We start from the raw sequence: 20328 nt of genomic DNA on the forward strand, positions 1-20328 counted from the left end.
GTTGTGCTCAATAAAGCCTGGCTAGCTCAGTTCGGTAGAGCATGAGACTCTTAATCTCAGGGTCGTGGGTTCGAGCCCCACGTTGGGCGAGGAACCTTTTAAGACCAGAAATTCAGCACAACAATGCTCATCCATAGATTAGATCTACTAAAGCTAAAATGATTACTGATGCAAGGAAAGACCACAGCATATTGACCCCCCACTTCCTTCCCCCCCACCCAACATCTATACCTGATCAGAACATGTTGTTTTGGATTGATTCCTGAAATTCTCTTGATGCCATACCTAAGCCAGGAGTGAAAACTGCAAAACATCGGATCTCTACCCAAAGCATAGTATGGATATGCTTGATCTTGTGGACAAAGAGTTATGCAACATGGTTGTGGCTGGCTAAGTTCACAGAACATGTGGTCAAGGAGGTTTAGACAAAACTGTCTGTGAGATCTGATCATCTCCTCAGACCTAGGTTGTCTTTGGACTACAGTGATTTAATTATCATGAAACGTGTCTAACCATCTGAGGTTTCTGTTGTGATGTGATGTTGTGCTCAATAAAGCCCGGCTAGCTCAGTTCGGTAGAGCATGAGACTCTTAATCTCAGGGTCGTGGGTTCGAGCCCCACGTTGGGCGAGGAAGCTTTTAAGACCAGAAATTCAGCACAACAATGCTCATCCATAGATTAGATCTACCAAAGCTAAAATGATTACGGATGCAAGGAAAGACCACAGCATATTAACCCCCCACTTTCATACACACCAATCCAACATCTATACCTGATCAGAACATCTTTCTCTTGATGCCATAGTTTAGCCAGCAGTAAAATCTGCAAGAGATCAGATCCCTTGACAAAGCATGGTATGGTATGGATGTGCTTAATCTTGTGGACAAAGAGTTATGCAACATGGTTGTGGCTGGCTAAGTTCACAGAACATGTGGTCAAGGAGGTTTAGACAAAACTGTCTGTGAGATCTGATCATCTCCTCAGACCTAGGTTGTCTTTGGACTACAGTGTTTTAATTATCATGAAACGTGTCTAACCATCTGAGGTTTCTGTTGTGATGTGATGTTGTGCTCAATAAAGCCCGGCTAGCTCAGTTCGGTAGAGCATGAGACTCTTAATCTCAGGGTCGTGGGTTCGAGCCCCACGTTGGGCGAGGAACCTTTTAAGACCAGAAATTCAGCACAACAATGCTCATCCATAGATTAGATCTACTAAAGCTAAAATGATTACCGATGCAAGGAAAGACCACAGCATATTAACCCCCCACTTTCATACACACCAATCCAACAACTATAGCTAATATGAATGTCTTGTTTTGAATTGACTCCCTTAATTTCTCTTGATGCCATAGTTTATCCAGCAGTAAAAACTGCAAAACATCGGATCTCTTGCCAAAGCATGGTATGGTATGGATATGCTTGATCTTGTGGACAAAGAGTTATGCAACATGGTTGTGGCTGGCTAAAATCACAGAACTTGTGGTCAAGGAGGTTTAGACAAAACTGTCTGTGAGATCTGATCATCTCCTCAGACCTAGGTTGTCTTTGGACTACAGTGATTTAATTATCATGAAAGGTGTCTAACCATCTGAGGTTTCTGTTGTGATGTGATGTTGTGCTCAATAAAGCCCGGCTAGCTCAGTTCGGTAGAGCATGAGACTCTTAATCTCAGGGTCGTGGGTTCGAGCCCCACGTTGGGCGAGGAAGCTTTTAAGACCAGAAATTCAGCACAACAATGCTCATCCATAGATTAGATCTACCAAAGCTAAAATGATTACTGATGCAAGGAAAGACCACAGCATATTAACCCCCCACTTTCATACACACCAATCCAACATCTATACCTGATCAGAACATCTTTCTCTTGATGCCATAGTTTAGCCAGCAGTAAAATCTGCAAGAGATCAGATCCCTTGACAAAGCATGGTATGGTATGGATGTGCTTAATCTTGTGGACAAAGAGTTATGCAACATGGTTGTGGCTGGCTAAGTTCACAGAACATGTGGTCAAGGAGGTTTAGACAAAACTGTCTGTGAGATCTGATCATCTCCTCAGACCTAGGTTGTCTTTGGACTACAGTGTTTTAATTATCATGAAACGTGTCTAACCATCTGAGGTTTCTCTTGCGATGTGATGTGGTGCTCAAAGAAGCCCGGCTAGCTCAGTTCGGTAGAGCATGAGACTCTTAATCTCAGGGTCGTGGGTTCGACCCCCACGTTGGGCGAGGAACCTTTTAAGACCAGAAATTCAGCACAACAATGCTCATCCATAGATTAGATCTACCAAAGCTAAAATGATTACTGATGCAAGGAAAGACCACAGCATATTAACCCCCCCCCTTTCATACACACCAATCCAACAACTATAGGTAATATGAATGTCTTGTTTTGGATTGATTCCTGAAATTCTCTTGATGCCATACCTAAGCCAGGAGTGAAAACTGCAAAACATCGGATCTCTACCCAAAGCATGGTATGGATATGCTTGATCTTGTGGAGAAAGAGTTCTGCAACATGGTTGTGGCTGGCTAAGTTCACAGAACATGTGGTCAAGGAGGTTTAGGGCAACCTTGGTTGTCTTTGGACTACAGTGTTTTAATTATACACCAATCAAAATTTTTTAGTTGATCAGAAAGGAACAAAACGAGACGAGGTGGCCGAGTGGTTAAGGCGATGGACTGCTAATCCATTGTGCTCTGCACGCGTGGGTTCGAATCCCATCCTCGTCGAACACTTTGCAGCTTTCACAAGTGCACCATTGAGAGTATCCTGACTGGCTGCATCACCACCTGGTATGGCAGATGCAAAGCTCCACAGAGAGTGGTGAGGTCTGCTCAGTAGACCGTGACACTCTTCATCTCAGGGTTGTGGGTTTCAGCCCCACGTTGGGCAATGAGGCCTTTAAGACAAGGAATTGAGCAAAATAATGCTAATCCAAGTCTCACTTGTACTAAAGCTTAAATGATTCCTCATGCAAGAAAAGATCAGAGCATATACATTCCCCCAGTTTCATACACACCAATCCAACATCTATACCTGATCACAACATGTTGTTTTGGATTGATTCCTGAAATACTCTTGATGCCATTCCTAAGCCAGGAGTGAAAACTGCAAAACATTGGATCTCTTGACAAAGCATGGTATGGTATGGATATGCTTGATCTTGTGGACAAAGAGTTATGCAACATGGTTGTGGCTGGCTAAGTTCACAGAACATGTGGTCAAGGAGGTTTAGGGCAAAACTGTCTGACATCTGATCATCTCCTCAGACCTCGGTTGTCTTTGGACTACAGTGTTTTAATTATCATGAAACGTGTCTAACTATCTGAGGTTTCTCTTGCGATGTGATGTGGTGCTCAAAGAAGCCCGGCTAGCTCAGTTCAGTAGAGCGTGAGACTCTTAAATTTAGGGTCGTGGGTTCGAGCCCCACGTTGGGCGAGGAACCTTTTAAGACCAGAAATTCAGCACAACAATGCTCATCCATAGATTAGATCTACCAAAGCTAAAATGATTACTGATGCAAGGAAAGACCACAGCATATTAACCCCCCACTTTCATACACACCAATCCAACAACTATAGCTAATATGAATGTCTTGTTTTGAATTGACTCCCTTAATTTCTCTTGATGCCGTAGTTTATCCAGCAGTAAAAACTGCAAGAGATCGGATCTCTTGCCAAAGCATGGTATGGACTTGCTTGATCTTGTGGACAAAGAGTTATGCAACATGGTTGTGGCTGGCTAAAATCACAGAACTTGTGGTCAAGGAGGTTTAGACAAAACTGTCTGTGAGATCTGATCATCTCCTCAGACCTAGGTTGTCTTTGGACTACAGTGATTTAATTATCATGAAAGGTGTCTAACCATCTGAGGTTTCTGTTGTGATGTGATGTTGTGCTCAATAAAGCCCGGCTAGCTCAGTTCGGTAGAGCATGAGACTCTTAATCTCAGGGTCGTGGGTTCGAGCCCCACGTTGGGCGAGGAACCTTTTAAGACCAGAAATTCAGCACAACAATGCTCATCCATAGATTAGATCTACTAAAGCTAAAATGATTACTGATGCAAGGAAAGACCACAGCATATTGACCCCCCACTTCCTTCCCCCCCACCCAACATCTATACCTGATCAGAACATGTTGTTTTGGATTGATTCCTGAAATTCTCTTGATGCCATACCTAAGCCAGGAGTGAAAACTGCAAAACATCGGATCTCTACCCAAAGCATAGTATGGATATGCTTGATCTTGTGGACAAAGAGTTATGCAACATGGTTGTGGCTGGCTAAGTTCACAGAACATGTGGTCAAGGAGGTTTAGACAAAACTGTCTGTGAGATCTGATCATCTCCTCAGACCTAGGTTGTCTTTGGACTACAGTGATTTAATTATCATGAAACGTGTCTAACCATCTGAGGTTTCTGTTGTGATGTGATGTTGTGCTCAATAAAGCCCGGCTAGCTCAGTTCGGTAGAGCATGAGACTCTTAATCTCAGGGTCGTGGGTTCGAGCCCCACGTTGGGCGAGGAAGCTTTTAAGACCAGAAATTCAGCACAACAATGCTCATCCATAGATTAGATCTACCAAAGCTAAAATGATTACTGATGCAAGGAAAGACCACAGCATATTAACCCCCCACTTTCATACACACCAATCCAACATCTATACCTGATCAGAACATCTTTCTCTTGATGCCATAGTTTAGCCAGCAGTAAAATCTGCAAGAGATCAGATCCCTTGACAAAGCATGGTATGGTATGGATGTGCTTAATCTTGTGGACAAAGAGTTATGCAACATGGTTGTGGCTGGCTAAGTTCACAGAACATGTGGTCAAGGAGGTTTAGACAAAACTGTCTGTGAGATCTGATCATCTCCTCAGACCTAGGTTGTCTTTGGACTACAGTGATTTAATTATCATGAAACGTGTCTAACCATCTGAGGTTTCTGTTGTGATGTGATGTTGTGCTCAATAAAGCCCGGCTAGCTCAGTTCGGTAGAGCATGAGACTCTTAATCTCAGGGTCGTGGGTTCGAGCCCCACGTTGGGCGAGGAACCTTTTAAGACCAGAAATTCAGCACAACAATGCTCATCCATAGATTAGATCTACTAAAGCTAAAATGATTACCGATGCAAGGAAAGACCACAGCATATTGACCCCCCACTTTCATACACATCAATCCAACATCTATACCTGATCAGAACATGTTGTTTTGGATTGATTCCTGAAATTCTCTTGATGCCATACCTAAGCCAGGAGTGAAAACTGCAAAACATCGGATCTCTACCCAAAGCATGGTATGGATATGCTTGATCTTGTGGAGAAAGAGTTTTGCAACATGGTTGTGGCTGGCTAAGTTCACAGAACATGTGGTCAAGGAGGTTTAGGGCAACCTTGGTTGTCTTTGGACTACAGTGTTTTAATTATACACCAATCAAAATTTTTTAGTTGATCAGAAAGGAACAAAACGAGACGAGGTGGCCGAGTGGTTAAGGCGATGGACTGCTAATCCATTGTGCTCTGCACGCGTGGGTTCGAATCCCATCCTCGTCGAACACTTTGCAGTTTTCACAAGTGCACCATTGAGAGTATCCTGCATCACCACCTGGTATGGCAGATGCAAAGCTCCACAGAGAGTGGTGAGGTCTGCTCAGTAGACTGTGACACTCTTCATCTCAGGGTTGTGGGTTTCAGCCCCATGTTGGGCAATGAGGCCTTTAAGACAAGGAATTGAGCAAAATAATGCTAATCCAAGTCTCACTTGTACTAAAGCTTAAATGATTCCTCATGCAAGAAAAGATCAGAGCACATACATTCCCCCAGTTTCATACACACCAATCCAACATCTATACCTGATCACAACATGTTGTTTTGGATTGATTCCTGAAATACTCTTGATGCCAGGGAGTGAAAACTGCAAAACATTGGATCTCTTGACAAAGCATGGTATGGTATGGATATGCTTGATCTTGTGGACAAAGAGTTATGCAACATGGTTGTGGCTGGCTAAGTTCACAGAACATGTGGTCAAGGAGGTTTAGGGCAAAACGTTCTGACATCTGATCATCTCCTCAGACCTCGGTTGTCTTTGGACTCCAGTGTTTTAATTATCATGAAACGTGTCTAACTATCTGAGGTTTCTCTTGCGATGTGATGTGGTGCTCAAAGAAGCCCGGCTAGCTCAGTTCGGTAGAGCATGAGACTCTTAATCTCAGGGTCGTGGGTTCGAGCCCCACGTTGGGCGAGGAACCTTTTAAGACCAGAAATTCAGCACAACAATGCTCATCCATAGATTAGATCTACCAAAGCTAAAATGATTACTGATGCAAGGAAAGACCACAGCATATTAACCCCCCACTTTCATACACACCAATCCAACAACTATAGCTAATATGAATGTCTTGTTTTGAATTGACTCCCTTAATTTCTCTTGATGCCATAGTTTATCCAGCAGTAAAAACTGCAAAACATCGGATCTCTTGCCAAAGCATGGTATGGTATGGATATGCTTGATCTTGTGGACAAAGAGTTATGCAACATGGTTGTGGCTGGCTAAGATCACAGAACTTGTGGTCAAGGAGGTTTAGACAAAACTGTCTGTGAGATCTGATCATCTCCTCAGACCTAGGTTGTCTTTGGACTACAGTGATTTAATTATCATGAAACGTGTCTAACCATCTGAGGTTTCTGTTGTGATGTGATGTTGTGCTCAATAAAGAGTGGTGAGGTCTGCTCAGTAGACTGTGACACTCTTCATCTCAGGGTTGTGGGTTTCAGCCCCATGTTGGGCAATGAGGCCTTTAAGACAAGGAATTGAGCAAAATAATGCTAATCCAAGTCTCACTTGTACTAAAGCTTAAATGATTCCTCATGCAAGAAAAGATCAGAGCACATACATTCCCCCAGTTTCATACACACCAATCCAACATCTATACCTGATCACAACATGTTGTTTTGGATTGATTCCTGAAATACTCTTGATGCCAGGGAGTGAAAACTGCAAAACATTTGATCTCTTGACAAAGCATGGTATGGTATGGATATGCTTGATCTTGTGGACAAAGAGTTATGCAACATGGTTGTGGCTGGCTAAGTTCACAGAACATGTGGTCAAGGAGGTTTAGGGCAAAACGTTCTGACATCTGATCATCTCCTCAGACCTCGGTTGTCTTTGGACTCCAGTGTTTTAATTATCATGAAACGTGTCTAACTATCTGAGGTTTCTCTTGCGATGTGATGTGGTGCTCAAAGAAGCCCGGCTAGCTCAGTTCGGTAGAGCATGAGACTCTTAATCTCAGGGTCGTGGGTTCGAGCCCCACGTTGGGCGAGGAACCTTTTAAGACCAGAAATTCAGCACAACAATGCTCATCCATAGATTAGATCTACCAAAGCTAAAATGATTACTGATGCAAGGAAAGACCACAGCATATTAACCCCCCACTTTCATACACACCAATCCAACAACTATAGCTAATATGAATGTCTTGTTTTGAATTGACTCCCTTAATTTCTCTTGATGCCATAGTTTATCCAGCAGTAAAAACTGCAAAACATCGGATCTCTTGCCAAAGCATGGTATGGTATGGATACGCTTGATCTTGTGGACAAAGAGTTATGCAACATGGTTGTGGCTGGCTAAGATCACAGAACTTGTGGTCAAGGAGGTTTAGACAAAACTGTCTGTGAGATCTGATCATCTCCTCAGACCTAGGTTGTCTTTGGACTACAGTGATTTAATTATCATGAAACGTGTCTAACCATCTGAGGTTTCTCTTGCGATGTGATGTGGTGTTCAAAGAAGCCCGGCTAGCTCAGTTCGGTAGAGCATGAGACTCTTAATCTCAGGGTCGTGGGTTCGAGCCCCACGTTGGGCGAGGAACCTTTTAAGACCAGAAATTCAGCACAACAATGCTCATCCATAGATTAGATCTACCAAAGCTAAAATGATTACTGATGCAAGGAAAGACCACAGCATATTAACCCCCCACTTTCATACACACCAATCCAACAACTATAGCTAATATGAATGTCTTGTTTTGAATTGACTCCCTTAATTTCTCTTGATGCCGTAGTTTATCCAGCAGTAAAAACTGCAAGAGATCGGATCTCTTGCCAAAGCATGGTATGGACTTGCTTGATCTTGTGGACAAAGAGTTATGCAACATGGTTGTGGCTGGCTAAAATCACAGAACTTGTGGTCAAGGAGGTTTAGACAAAACTGTCTGTGAGATCTGATCATCTCCTCAGACCTAGGTTGTCTTTGGACTACAGTGATTTAATTATCATGAAACGTGTCTAACCATCTGAGGTTTCTGTTGTGATGTGATGTTGTGCTCAATAAAGAGTGGTGAGGTCTGCTCAGTAGACTGTGACACTCTTCATCTCAGGGTTGTGGGTTTCAGCCCCATGTTGGGCAATGAGGCCTTTAAGACAAGGAATTGAGCAAAATAATGCTAATCCAAGTCTCACTTGTACTAAAGCTTAAATGATTCCTCATGCAAGAAAAGATCAGAGCACATACATTCCCCCAGTTTCATACACACCAATCCAACATCTATACCTGATCACAACATGTTGTTTTGGATTGATTCCTGAAATACTCTTGATGCCAGGGAGTGAAAACTGCAAAACATTTGATCTCTTGACAAAGCATGGTATGGTATGGATATGCTTGATCTTGTGGACAAAGAGTTATGCAACATGGTTGTGGCTGGCTAAGTTCACAGAACATGTGGTCAAGGAGGTTTAGGGCAAAACGTTCTGACATCTGATCATCTCCTCAGACCTCGGTTGTCTTTGGACTCCAGTGTTTTAATTATCATGAAACGTGTCTAACTATCTGAGGTTTCTCTTGCGATGTGATGTGGTGCTCAAAGAAGCCCGGCTAGCTCAGTTCGGTAGAGCATGAGACTCTTAATCTCAGGGTCGTGGGTTCGAGCCCCACGTTGGGCGAGGAACCTTTTAAGACCAGAAATTCAGCACAACAATGCTCATCCATAGATTAGATCTACCAAAGCTAAAATGATTACTGATGCAAGGAAAGACCACAGCATATTAACCCCCCACTTTCATACACACCAATCCAACAACTATAGCTAATATGAATGTCTTGTTTTGAATTGACTCCCTTAATTTCTCTTGATGCCGTAGTTTATCCAGCAGTAAAAACTGCAAGAGATCGGATCTCTTGCCAAAGCATGGTATGGACTTGCTTGATCTTGTGGACAAAGAGTTATGCAACATGGTTGTGGCTGGCTAAAATCACAGAACTTGTGGTCAAGGAGGTTTAGACAAAACTGTCTGTGAGATCTGATCATCTCCTCAGACCTAGGTTGTCTTTGGACTACAGTGATTTAATTATCATGAAAGGTGTCTAACCATCTGAGGTTTCTGTTGTGATGTGATGTTGTGCTCAATAAAGCCCGGCTAGCTCAGTTCGGTAGAGCATGAGACTCTTAATCTCAGGGTCGTGGGTTCGAGCCCCACGTTGGGCGAGGAAGCTTTTAAGACCAGAAATTCAGCACAACAATGCTCATCCATAGATTAGATCTACCAAAGCTAAAATGATTACTGATGCAAGGAAAGACCACAGCATATTAACCCCCCACTTTCATACACACCAATCCAACATCTATACCTGATCAGAACATCTTTCTCTTGATGCCATAGTTTAGCCAGCAGTAAAATCTGCAAGAGATCAGATCCCTTGACAAAGCATGGTATGGTATGGATGTGCTTAATCTTGTGGACAAAGAGTTATGCAACATGGTTGTGGCTGGCTAAGTTCACAGAACATGTGGTCAAGGAGGTTTAGACAAAACTGTCTGTGAGATCTGATCATCTCCTCAGACCTAGGTTGTCTTTGGACTACAGTGTTTTAATTATCATGAAACGTGTCTAACCATCTGAGGTTTCTGTTGTGATGTGATGTTGTGCTCAATAAAGCCCGGCTAGCTCAGTTCGGTAGAGCATGAGACTCTTAATCTCAGGGTCGTGGGTTCGAGCCCCACGTTGGGCGAGGAACCTTTTAAGACCAGAAATTCAGCACAACAATGCTCATCCATAGATTAGATCTACTAAAGCTAAAATGATTACCGATGCAAGGAAAGACCACAGCATATTAACCCCCCACTTTCATACACACCAATCCAACAACTATAGCTAATATGAATGTCTTGTTTTGAATTGACTCCCTTAATTTCTCTTGATGCCATAGTTTATCCAGCAGTAAAAACTGCAAAACATCGGATCTCTTGCCAAAGCATGGTATGGACTTGCTTAATCTTGTGGACAAAGAGTTATGCAACATGGTTGTGGCTGGCTAAAATCACAGAACTTGTGGTCAAGGAGGTTTAGACAAAACTGTCTGTGAGATCTGATCATCTCCTCAGACCTAGGTTGTCTTTGGACTACAGTGATTTAATTATCATGAAACGTGTCTAACCATCTGAGGTTTCTGTTGTGATGTGATGTTGTGCTCAATAAAGCCTGGCTAGCTCAGTTCGGTAGAGCATGAGACTCTTAATCTCAGGGTCGTGGGTTCGAGCCCCACGTTGGGCGAGGAACCTTTTAAGACCAGAAATTCAGCACAACAATGCTCATCCATAGATTAGATCTACTAAAGCTAAAATGATTACTGATGCAAGGAAAGACCACAGCATATTGACCCCCCACTTCCTTCCCCCCCACCCAACATCTATACCTGATCAGAACATGTTGTTTTGGATTGATTCCTGAAATTCTCTTGATGCCATACCTAAGCCAGGAGTGAAAACTGCAAAACATCGGATCTCTACCCAAAGCATAGTATGGATATGCTTGATCTTGTGGACAAAGAGTTATGCAACATGGTTGTGGCTGGCTAAGTTCACAGAACATGTGGTCAAGGAGGTTTAGACAAAACTGTCTGTGAGATCTGATCATCTCCTCAGACCTAGGTTGTCTTTGGACTACAGTGATTTAATTATCATGAAACGTGTCTAACCATCTGAGGTTTCTGTTGTGATGTGATGTTGTGCTCAATAAAGCCCGGCTAGCTCAGTTCGGTAGAGCATGAGACTCTTAATCTCAGGGTCGTGGGTTCGAGCCCCACGTTGGGCGAGGAAGCTTTTAAGACCAGAAATTCAGCACAACAATGCTCATCCATAGATTAGATCTACCAAAGCTAAAATGATTACGGATGCAAGGAAAGACCACAGCATATTAACCCCCCACTTTCATACACACCAATCCAACATCTATACCTGATCAGAACATCTTTCTCTTGATGCCATAGTTTAGCCAGCAGTAAAATCTGCAAGAGATCAGATCCCTTGACAAAGCATGGTATGGTATGGATGTGCTTAATCTTGTGGACAAAGAGTTATGCAACATGGTTGTGGCTGGCTAAGTTCACAGAACATGTGGTCAAGGAGGTTTAGACAAAACTGTCTGTGAGATCTGATCATCTCCTCAGACCTAGGTTGTCTTTGGACTACAGTGTTTTAATTATCATGAAACGTGTCTAACCATCTGAGGTTTCTGTTGTGATGTGATGTTGTGCTCAATAAAGCCCGGCTAGCTCAGTTCGGTAGAGCATGAGACTCTTAATCTCAGGGTCGTGGGTTCGAGCCCCACGTTGGGCGAGGAACCTTTTAAGACCAGAAATTCAGCACAACAATGCTCATCCATAGATTAGATCTACTAAAGCTAAAATGATTACCGATGCAAGGAAAGACCACAGCATATTAACCCCCCACTTTCATACACACCAATCCAACAACTATAGCTAATATGAATGTCTTGTTTTGAATTGACTCCCTTAATTTCTCTTGATGCCATAGTTTATCCAGCAGTAAAAACTGCAAAACATCGGATCTCTTGCCAAAGCATGGTATGGTATGGATATGCTTGATCTTGTGGACAAAGAGTTATGCAACATGGTTGTGGCTGGCTAAAATCACAGAACTTGTGGTCAAGGAGGTTTAGACAAAACTGTCTGTGAGATCTGATCATCTCCTCAGACCTAGGTTGTCTTTGGACTACAGTGATTTAATTATCATGAAAGGTGTCTAACCATCTGAGGTTTCTGTTGTGATGTGATGTTGTGCTCAATAAAGCCCGGCTAGCTCAGTTCGGTAGAGCATGAGACTCTTAATCTCAGGGTCGTGGGTTCGAGCCCCACGTTGGGCGAGGAAGCTTTTAAGACCAGAAATTCAGCACAACAATGCTCATCCATAGATTAGATCTACCAAAGCTAAAATGATTACTGATGCAAGGAAAGACCACAGCATATTAACCCCCCACTTTCATACACACCAATCCAACATCTATACCTGATCAGAACATCTTTCTCTTGATGCCATAGTTTAGCCAGCAGTAAAATCTGCAAGAGATCAGATCCCTTGACAAAGCATGGTATGGTATGGATGTGCTTAATCTTGTGGACAAAGAGTTATGCAACATGGTTGTGGCTGGCTAAGTTCACAGAACATGTGGTCAAGGAGGTTTAGACAAAACTGTCTGTGAGATCTGATCATCTCCTCAGACCTAGGTTGTCTTTGGACTACAGTGTTTTAATTATCATGAAACGTGTCTAACCATCTGAGGTTTCTCTTGCGATGTGATGTGGTGCTCAAAGAAGCCCGGCTAGCTCAGTTCGGTAGAGCATGAGACTCTTAATCTCAGGGTCGTGGGTTCGACCCCCACGTTGGGCGAGGAACCTTTTAAGACCAGAAATTCAGCACAACAATGCTCATCCATAGATTAGATCTACCAAAGCTAAAATGATTACTGATGCAAGGAAAGACCACAGCATATTAACCCCCCCCCTTTCATACACACCAATCCAACAACTATAGGTAATATGAATGTCTTGTTTTGGATTGATTCCTGAAATTCTCTTGATGCCATACCTAAGCCAGGAGTGAAAACTGCAAAACATCGGATCTCTACCCAAAGCATGGTATGGATATGCTTGATCTTGTGGAGAAAGAGTTCTGCAACATGGTTGTGGCTGGCTAAGTTCACAGAACATGTGGTCAAGGAGGTTTAGGGCAACCTTGGTTGTCTTTGGACTACGGTGTTTTAATTATACACCAATCAAAATTTTTTAGTTGATCAGAAAGGAACAAAACGAGACGAGGTGGCCGAGTGGTTAAGGCGATGGACTGCTAATCCATTGTGCTCTGCACGCGTGGGTTCGAATCCCATCCTCGTCGAACACTTTGCAGCTTTCACAAGTGCACCATTGAGAGTATCCTGACTGGCTGCATCACCACCTGGTATGGCAGATGCAAAGCTCCACAGAGAGTGGTGAGGTCTGCTCAGTAGACCGTGACACTCTTCATCTCAGGGTTGTGGGTTTCAGCCCCACGTTGGGCAATGAGGCCTTTAAGACAAGGAATTGAGCAAAATAATGCTAATCCAAGTCTCACTTGTACTAAAGCTTAAATGATTCCTCATGCAAGAAAAGATCAGAGCATATACATTCCCCCAGTTTCATACACACCAATCCAACATCTATACCTGATCACAACATGTTGTTTTGGATTGATTCCTGAAATACTCTTGATGCCATTCCTAAGCCAGGAGTGAAAACTGCAAAACATTGGATCTCTTGACAAAGCATGGTATGGTATGGATATGCTTGATCTTGTGGACAAAGAGTTATGCAACATGGTTGTGGCTGGCTAAGTTCACAGAACATGTGGTCAAGGAGGTTTAGGGCAAAACTGTCTGACATCTGATCATCTCCTCAGACCTCGGTTGTCTTTGGACTACAGTGTTTTAATTATCATGAAACGTGTCTAACTATCTGAGGTTTCTCTTGCGATGTGATGTGGTGCTCAAAGAAGCCCGGCTAGCTCAGTTCAGTAGAGCGTGAGACTCTTAAATTTAGGGTCGTGGGTTCGAGCCCCACGTTGGGCGAGGAACCTTTTAAGACCAGAAATTCAGCACAACAATGCTCATCCATAGATTAGATCTACCAAAGCTAAAATGATTACTGATGCAAGGAAAGACCACAGCATATTAACCCCCCACTTTCATACACACCAATCCAACAACTATAGCTAATATGAATGTCTTGTTTTGAATTGACTCCCTTAATTTCTCTTGATGCCGTAGTTTATCCAGCAGTAAAAACTGCAAGAGATCGGATCTCTTGCCAAAGCATGGTATGGACTTGCTTGATCTTGTGGACAAAGAGTTATGCAACATGGTTGTGGCTGGCTAAAATCACAGAACTTGTGGTCAAGGAGGTTTAGACAAAACTGTCTGTGAGATCTGATCATCTCCTCAGACCTAGGTTGTCTTTGGACTACAGTGATTTAATTATCATGAAAGGTGTCTAACCATCTGAGGTTTCTGTTGTGATGTGATGTTGTGCTCAATAAAGCCCGGCTAGCTCAGTTCGGTAGAGCATGAGACTCTTAATCTCAGGGTCGTGGGTTCGAGCCCCACGTTGGGCGAGGAACCTTTTAAGACCAGAAATTCAGCACAACAATGCTCATCCATAGATTAGATCTACTAAAGCTAAAATGATTACTGATGCAAGGAAAGACCACAGCATATTGACCCCCCACTTCCTTCCCCCCCACCCAACATCTATACCTGATCAGAACATGTTGTTTTGGATTGATTCCTGAAATTCTCTTGATGCCATACCTAAGCCAGGAGTGAAAACTGCAAAACATCGGATCTCTACCCAAAGCATAGTATGGATATGCTTGATCTTGTGGACAAAGAGTTATGCAACATGGTTGTGGCTGGCTAAGTTCACAGAACATGTGGTCAAGGAGGTTTAGACAAAACTGTCTGTGAGATCTGATCATCTCCTCAGACCTAGGTTGTCTTTGGACTACAGTGATTTAATTATCATGAAACGTGTCTAACCATCTGAGGTTTCTGTTGTGATGTGATGTTGTGCTCAATAAAGCCCGGCTAGCTCAGTTCGGTAGAGCATGAGACTCTTAATCTCAGGGTCGTGGGTTCGAGCCCCACGTTGGGCGAGGAAGCTTTTAAGACCAGAAATTCAGCACAACAATGCTCATCCATAGATTAGATCTACCAAAGCTAAAATGATTACTGATGCAAGGAAAGACCACAGCATATTAACCCCCCACTTTCATACACACCAATCCAACATCTATACCTGATCAGAACATCTTTCTCTTGATGCCATAGTTTAGCCAGCAGTAAAATCTGCAAGAGATCAGATCCCTTGACAAAGCATGGTATGGTATGGATGTGCTTAATCTTGTGGACAAAGAGTTATGCAACATGGTTGTGGCTGGCTAAGTTCACAGAACATGTGGTCAAGGAGGTTTAGACAAAACTGTCTGTGAGATCTGATCATCTCCTCAGACCTAGGTTGTCTTTGGACTACAGTGATTTAATTATCATGAAACGTGTCTAACCATCTGAGGTTTCTGTTGTGATGTGATGTTGTGCTCAATAAAGCCCGGCTAGCTCAGTTCGGTAGAGCATGAGACTCTTAATCTCAGGGTCGTGGGTTCGAGCCCCACGTTGGGCGAGGAACCTTTTAAGACCAGAAATTCAGCACAACAATGCTCATCCATAGATTAGATCTACTAAAGCTAAAATGATTACCGATGCAAGGAAAGACCACAGCATATTGACCCCCCACTTTCATACACATCAATCCAACATCTATACCTGATCAGAACATGTTGTTTTGGATTGATTCCTGAAATTCTCTTGATGCCATACCTAAGCCAGGAGTGAAAACTGCAAAACATCGGATCTCTACCCAAAGCATGGTATGGATATGCTTGATCTTGTGGAGAAAGAGTTTTGCAACATGGTTGTGGCTGGCTAAGTTCACAGAACATGTGGTCAAGGAGGTTTAGGGCAACCTTGGTTGTCTTTGGACTACAGTGTTTTAATTATACACCAATCAAAATTTTTTAGTTGATCAGAAAGGAACAAAACGAGACGAGGTGGCCGAGTGGTTAAGGCGATGGACTGCTAATCCATTGTGCTCTGCACGCGTGGGTTCGAATCCCATCCTCGTCGAACACTTTGCAGTTTTCACAAGTGCACCATTGAGAGTATCCTGACTGGCTGCATCACCACCTGGTATGGCAGATGCAAAGCTCCACAGAGAGTGGTGAGGTCTGCTCAGTAGACCGTGACACTCTTCATCTCAGGGTTGTGGGTTTCAGCCCCACGTTGGGCAATGAGGCCTTTAAGACAAGGAATTGAGCAAAATAATGCTAATCCAAGTCTCACTTGTACTAAAGCTTAAATGATTCCTCATGCAAGAAAAGATCAGAGCATATACATTCCCCCAGTTTCATACACACCAATCCAACATCTATACCTGATCACAACATGTTGTTTTGGATTGATTCCTGAAATACTCTTGATGCCATTCCTAAGCCAGGAGTGAAAACTGCAAAACATTGGATCTCTTGACAAAGCATGGTATGGTATGGATATGCTTGATCTTGTGGACAAAGAGTTATGCAACATGGTTGTGGCTGGCTAAGTTCACAGAACATGTGGTCAAGGAGGTTTAGGGCAAAACTGTCTGACATCTGATCATCTCCTCAGACCTCGGTTGTCTTTGGACTACAGTGTTTTAATTATCATGAAACGTGTCTAACTATCTGAGGTTTCTCTTGCGATGTGATGTGGTGCTCAAAGAAGCCCGGCTAGCTCAGTTCAGTAGAGCGTGAGACTCTTAAATTTAGGGTCGTGGGTTCGAGCCCCACGTTGGGCGAGGAACCTTTTAAGACCAGAAATTCAGCACAACAATGCTCATCCATAGATTAGATCTACCAAAGCTAAAATGATTACTGATGCAAGGAAAGACCACAGCATATTAACCCCCCACTTTCATACACACCAATCCAACAACTATAGCTAATATGAATGTCTTGTTTTGAATTGACTCCCTTAATTTCTCTTGATGCCGTAGTTTATCCAGCAGTAAAAACTGCAAGAGATCGGATCTCTTGCCAAAGCATGGTATGGACTTGCTTGATCTTGTGGACAAAGAGTTATGCAACATGGTTGTGGCTGGCTAAAATCACAGAACTTGTGGTCAAGGAGGTTTAGACAAAACTGTCTGTGAGATCTGATCATCTCCTCAGACCTAGGTTGTCTTTGGACTACAGTGATTTAATTATCATGAAAGGTGTCTAACCATCTGAGGTTTCTGTTGTGATGTGATGTTGTGCTCAATAAAGCCCGGCTAGCTCAGTTCGGTAGAGCATGAGACTCTTAATCTCAGGGTCGTGGGTTCGAGCCCCACGTTGGGCGAGGAACCTTTTAAGACCAGAAATTCAGCACAACAATGCTCATCCATAGATTAGATCTACTAAAGCTAAAATGATTACTGATGCAAGGAAAGACCACAGCATATTGACCCCCCACTTCCTTCCCCCCCACCCAACATCTATACCTGATCAGAACATGTTGTTTTGGATTGATTCCTGAAATTCTCTTGATGCCATACCTAAGCCAGGAGTGAAAACTGCAAAACATCGGATCTCTACCCAAAGCATGGTATGGATATGCTTGATCTTGTGGAGAAAGAGTTTTGCAACATGGTTGTGGCTGGCTAAGTTCACAGAACATGTGGTCAAGGAGGTTTAGGGCAACCTTGGTTGTCTTTGGACTACAGTGTTTTAATTATACACCAATCAAAATTTTTTAGTTGATCAGAAAGGAACAAAACGAGACGAGGTGGCCGAGTGGTTAAGGCGATGGACTGCTAATCCATTGTGCTCTGCACGCGTGGGTTCGAATCCCATCCTCGTCGAACACTTTGCAGTTTTCACAAGTGCACCATTGAGAGTATCCTGCATCACCACCTGGTATGGCAGATGCAAAGCTCCACAGAGAGTGGTGAGGTCTGCTCAGTAGACTGTGACACTCTTCATCTCAGGGTTGTGGGTTTCAGCCCCATGTTGGGCAATGAGGCCTTTAAGACAAGGAATTGAGCAAAATAATGCTAATCCAAGTCTCACTTGTACTAAAGCTTAAATGATTCCTCATGCAAGAAAAGATCAGAGCACATACATTCCCCCAGTTTCATACACACCAATCCAACATCTATACCTGATCACAACATGTTGTTTTGGATTGATTCCTGAAATACTCTTGATGCCAGGGAGTGAAAACTGCAAAACATTGGATCTCTTGACAAAGCATGGTATGGTATGGATATGCTTGATCTTGTGGACAAAGAGTTATGCAACATGGTTGTGGCTGGCTAAGTTCACAGAACATGTGGTCAAGGAGGTTTAGGGCAAAACGTTCTGACATCTGATCATCTCCTCAGACCTCGGTTGTCTTTGGACTCCAGTGTTTTAATTATCATGAAACGTGTCTAACTATCTGAGGTTTCTCTTGCGATGTGATGTGGTGCTCAAAGAAGCCCGGCTAGCTCAGTTCGGTAGAGCATGAGACTCTTAATCTCAGGGTCGTGGGTTCGAGCCCCACGTTGGGCGAGGAACCTTTTAAGACCAGAAATTCAGCACAACAATGCTCATCCATAGATTAGATCTACCAAAGCTAAAATGATTACTGATGCAAGGAAAGACCACAGCATATTAACCCCCCACTTTCATACACACCAATCCAACAACTATAGCTAATATGAATGTCTTGTTTTGAATTGACTCCCTTAATTTCTCTTGATGCCATAGTTTATCCAGCAGTAAAAACTGCAAAACATCGGATCTCTTGCCAAAGCATGGTATGGTATGGATATGCTTGATCTTGTGGACAAAGAGTTATGCAACATGGTTGTGGCTGGCTAAGATCACAGAACTTGTTGTCAAGGAGGTTTAGACAAAACTGTCTGTGAGATCTGATCATCTCCTCAGACCTAGGTTGTCTTTGGACTACAGTGATTTAATTATCATGAAACGTGTCTAACCATCTGAGGTTTCTGTTGTGATGTGATGTTGTGCTCAATAAAGAGTGGTGAGGTCTGCTCAGTAGACTGTGACACTCTTCATCTCAGGGTTGTGGGTTTCAGCCCCATGTTGGGCAATGAGGCCTTTAAGACAAGGAATTGAGCAAAATAATGCTAATCCAAGTCTCACTTGTACTAAAGCTTAAATGATTCCTCATGCAAGAAAAGATCAGAGCACATACATTCCCCCAGTTTCATACACACCAATCCAACATCTATACCTGATCACAACATGTTGTTTTGGATTGATTCCTGAAATACTCTTGATGCCAGGGAGTGAAAACTGCAAAACATTTGATCTCTTGACAAAGCATGGTATGGTATGGATATGCTTGATCTTGTGGACAAAGAGTTATGCAACATGGTTGTGGCTGGCTAAGTTCACAGAACATGTGGTCAAGGAGGTTTAGGGCAAAACGTTCTGACATCTGATCATCTCCTCAGACCTCGGTTGTCTTTGGACTCCAGTGTTTTAATTATCATGAAACGTGTCTAACTATCTGAGGTTTCTCTTGCGATGTGATGTGGTGCTCAAAGAAGCCCGGCTAGCTCAGTTCGGTAGAGCATGAGACTCTTAATCTCAGGGTCGTGGGTTCGAGCCCCACGTTGGGCGAGGAACCTTTTAAGACCAGAAATTCAGCACAACAATGCTCATCCATAGATTAGATCTACCAAAGCTAAAATGATTACTGATGCAAGGAAAGACCACAGCATATTAACCCCCCACTTTCATACACACCAATCCAACAACTATAGCTAATATGAATGTCTTGTTTTGAATTGACTCCCTTAATTTCTCTTGATGCCATAGTTTATCCAGCAGTAAAAACTGCAAAACATCGGATCTCTTGCCAAAGCATGGTATGGTATGGATACGCTTGATCTTGTGGACAAAGAGTTATGCAACATGGTTGTGGCTGGCTAAGATCACAGAACTTGTGGTCAAGGAGGTTTAGACAAAACTGTCTGTGAGATCTGATCATCTCCTCAGACCTAGGTTGTCTTTGGACTACAGTGATTTAATTATCATGAAACGTGTCTAACCATCTGAGGTTTCTCTTGCGATGTGATGTGGTGTTCAAAGAAGCCCGGCTAGCTCAGTTCGGTAGAGCATGAGACTCTTAATCTCAGGGTCGTGGGTTCGAGCCCCACGTTGGGCGAGGAACCTTTTAAGACCAGAAATTCAGCACAACAATGCTCATCCATAGATTAGATCTACCAAAGCTAAAATGATTACTGATGCAAGGAAAGACCACAGCATATTAACCCCCCACTTTCATACACACCAATCCAACAACTATAGCTAATATGAATGTCTTGTTTTGAATTGACTCCCTTAATTTCTCTTGATGCCGTAGTTTATCCAGCAGTAAAAACTGCAAGAGATCGGATCTCTTGCCAAAG

At 43.0% G+C, this 20328-nt stretch overlaps 1 protein-coding gene and 27 non-coding genes across 32 annotated transcripts in view; all 28 read left to right on the forward strand.

Annotated features, from left to right (window-relative positions):
* rbfox3a (RNA binding fox-1 homolog 3a) overlaps positions 1-20328 on the forward strand; it is a 530829-nt gene that overhangs the window by 152900 nt on the left and 357601 nt on the right. The window lies entirely within an intron of this gene.
* On the forward strand, positions 556-629 carry trnak-cuu (transfer RNA lysine (anticodon CUU)). Its single transcript has one exon. It is a non-coding gene; the product is annotated as a tRNA-Lys (tRNA).
* On the forward strand, positions 1080-1153 carry trnak-cuu (transfer RNA lysine (anticodon CUU)). Its single transcript has one exon. It is a non-coding gene; the product is annotated as a tRNA-Lys (tRNA).
* trnak-cuu (transfer RNA lysine (anticodon CUU)) lies at positions 1627-1700 on the forward strand. The gene has a single exon. It is a non-coding gene; the product is annotated as a tRNA-Lys (tRNA).
* trnas-gcu (transfer RNA serine (anticodon GCU)) lies at positions 2647-2728 on the forward strand. The gene has a single exon. It is a non-coding gene; the product is annotated as a tRNA-Ser (tRNA).
* Positions 3906-3979, forward strand: trnak-cuu (transfer RNA lysine (anticodon CUU)). Its single transcript has one exon. It is a non-coding gene; the product is annotated as a tRNA-Lys (tRNA).
* Positions 4446-4519, forward strand: trnak-cuu (transfer RNA lysine (anticodon CUU)). The gene has a single exon. It is a non-coding gene; the product is annotated as a tRNA-Lys (tRNA).
* Positions 4970-5043, forward strand: trnak-cuu (transfer RNA lysine (anticodon CUU)). The gene has a single exon. It is a non-coding gene; the product is annotated as a tRNA-Lys (tRNA).
* trnas-gcu (transfer RNA serine (anticodon GCU)) lies at positions 5465-5546 on the forward strand. Its single transcript has one exon. It is a non-coding gene; the product is annotated as a tRNA-Ser (tRNA).
* trnak-cuu (transfer RNA lysine (anticodon CUU)) lies at positions 6164-6237 on the forward strand. Its single transcript has one exon. It is a non-coding gene; the product is annotated as a tRNA-Lys (tRNA).
* Positions 7247-7320, forward strand: trnak-cuu (transfer RNA lysine (anticodon CUU)). The gene has a single exon. It is a non-coding gene; the product is annotated as a tRNA-Lys (tRNA).
* Positions 7794-7867, forward strand: trnak-cuu (transfer RNA lysine (anticodon CUU)). The gene has a single exon. It is a non-coding gene; the product is annotated as a tRNA-Lys (tRNA).
* trnak-cuu (transfer RNA lysine (anticodon CUU)) lies at positions 8872-8945 on the forward strand. Its single transcript has one exon. It is a non-coding gene; the product is annotated as a tRNA-Lys (tRNA).
* On the forward strand, positions 9414-9487 carry trnak-cuu (transfer RNA lysine (anticodon CUU)). Its single transcript has one exon. It is a non-coding gene; the product is annotated as a tRNA-Lys (tRNA).
* Positions 9938-10011, forward strand: trnak-cuu (transfer RNA lysine (anticodon CUU)). The gene has a single exon. It is a non-coding gene; the product is annotated as a tRNA-Lys (tRNA).
* trnak-cuu (transfer RNA lysine (anticodon CUU)) lies at positions 11020-11093 on the forward strand. The gene has a single exon. It is a non-coding gene; the product is annotated as a tRNA-Lys (tRNA).
* Positions 11544-11617, forward strand: trnak-cuu (transfer RNA lysine (anticodon CUU)). Its single transcript has one exon. It is a non-coding gene; the product is annotated as a tRNA-Lys (tRNA).
* On the forward strand, positions 12091-12164 carry trnak-cuu (transfer RNA lysine (anticodon CUU)). Its single transcript has one exon. It is a non-coding gene; the product is annotated as a tRNA-Lys (tRNA).
* trnas-gcu (transfer RNA serine (anticodon GCU)) lies at positions 13111-13192 on the forward strand. The gene has a single exon. It is a non-coding gene; the product is annotated as a tRNA-Ser (tRNA).
* trnak-cuu (transfer RNA lysine (anticodon CUU)) lies at positions 14370-14443 on the forward strand. The gene has a single exon. It is a non-coding gene; the product is annotated as a tRNA-Lys (tRNA).
* trnak-cuu (transfer RNA lysine (anticodon CUU)) lies at positions 14910-14983 on the forward strand. Its single transcript has one exon. It is a non-coding gene; the product is annotated as a tRNA-Lys (tRNA).
* trnak-cuu (transfer RNA lysine (anticodon CUU)) lies at positions 15434-15507 on the forward strand. Its single transcript has one exon. It is a non-coding gene; the product is annotated as a tRNA-Lys (tRNA).
* On the forward strand, positions 15929-16010 carry trnas-gcu (transfer RNA serine (anticodon GCU)). The gene has a single exon. It is a non-coding gene; the product is annotated as a tRNA-Ser (tRNA).
* trnak-cuu (transfer RNA lysine (anticodon CUU)) lies at positions 17188-17261 on the forward strand. Its single transcript has one exon. It is a non-coding gene; the product is annotated as a tRNA-Lys (tRNA).
* On the forward strand, positions 17682-17763 carry trnas-gcu (transfer RNA serine (anticodon GCU)). Its single transcript has one exon. It is a non-coding gene; the product is annotated as a tRNA-Ser (tRNA).
* Positions 18381-18454, forward strand: trnak-cuu (transfer RNA lysine (anticodon CUU)). The gene has a single exon. It is a non-coding gene; the product is annotated as a tRNA-Lys (tRNA).
* Positions 19464-19537, forward strand: trnak-cuu (transfer RNA lysine (anticodon CUU)). The gene has a single exon. It is a non-coding gene; the product is annotated as a tRNA-Lys (tRNA).
* Positions 20011-20084, forward strand: trnak-cuu (transfer RNA lysine (anticodon CUU)). The gene has a single exon. It is a non-coding gene; the product is annotated as a tRNA-Lys (tRNA).

Source organism: Paralichthys olivaceus, chromosome 21, assembly GCF_024713975.1.
Source record: "Paralichthys olivaceus isolate ysfri-2021 chromosome 21, ASM2471397v2, whole genome shotgun sequence".
NCBI lineage: Eukaryota > Metazoa > Chordata > Actinopteri > Pleuronectiformes > Paralichthyidae > Paralichthys > Paralichthys olivaceus.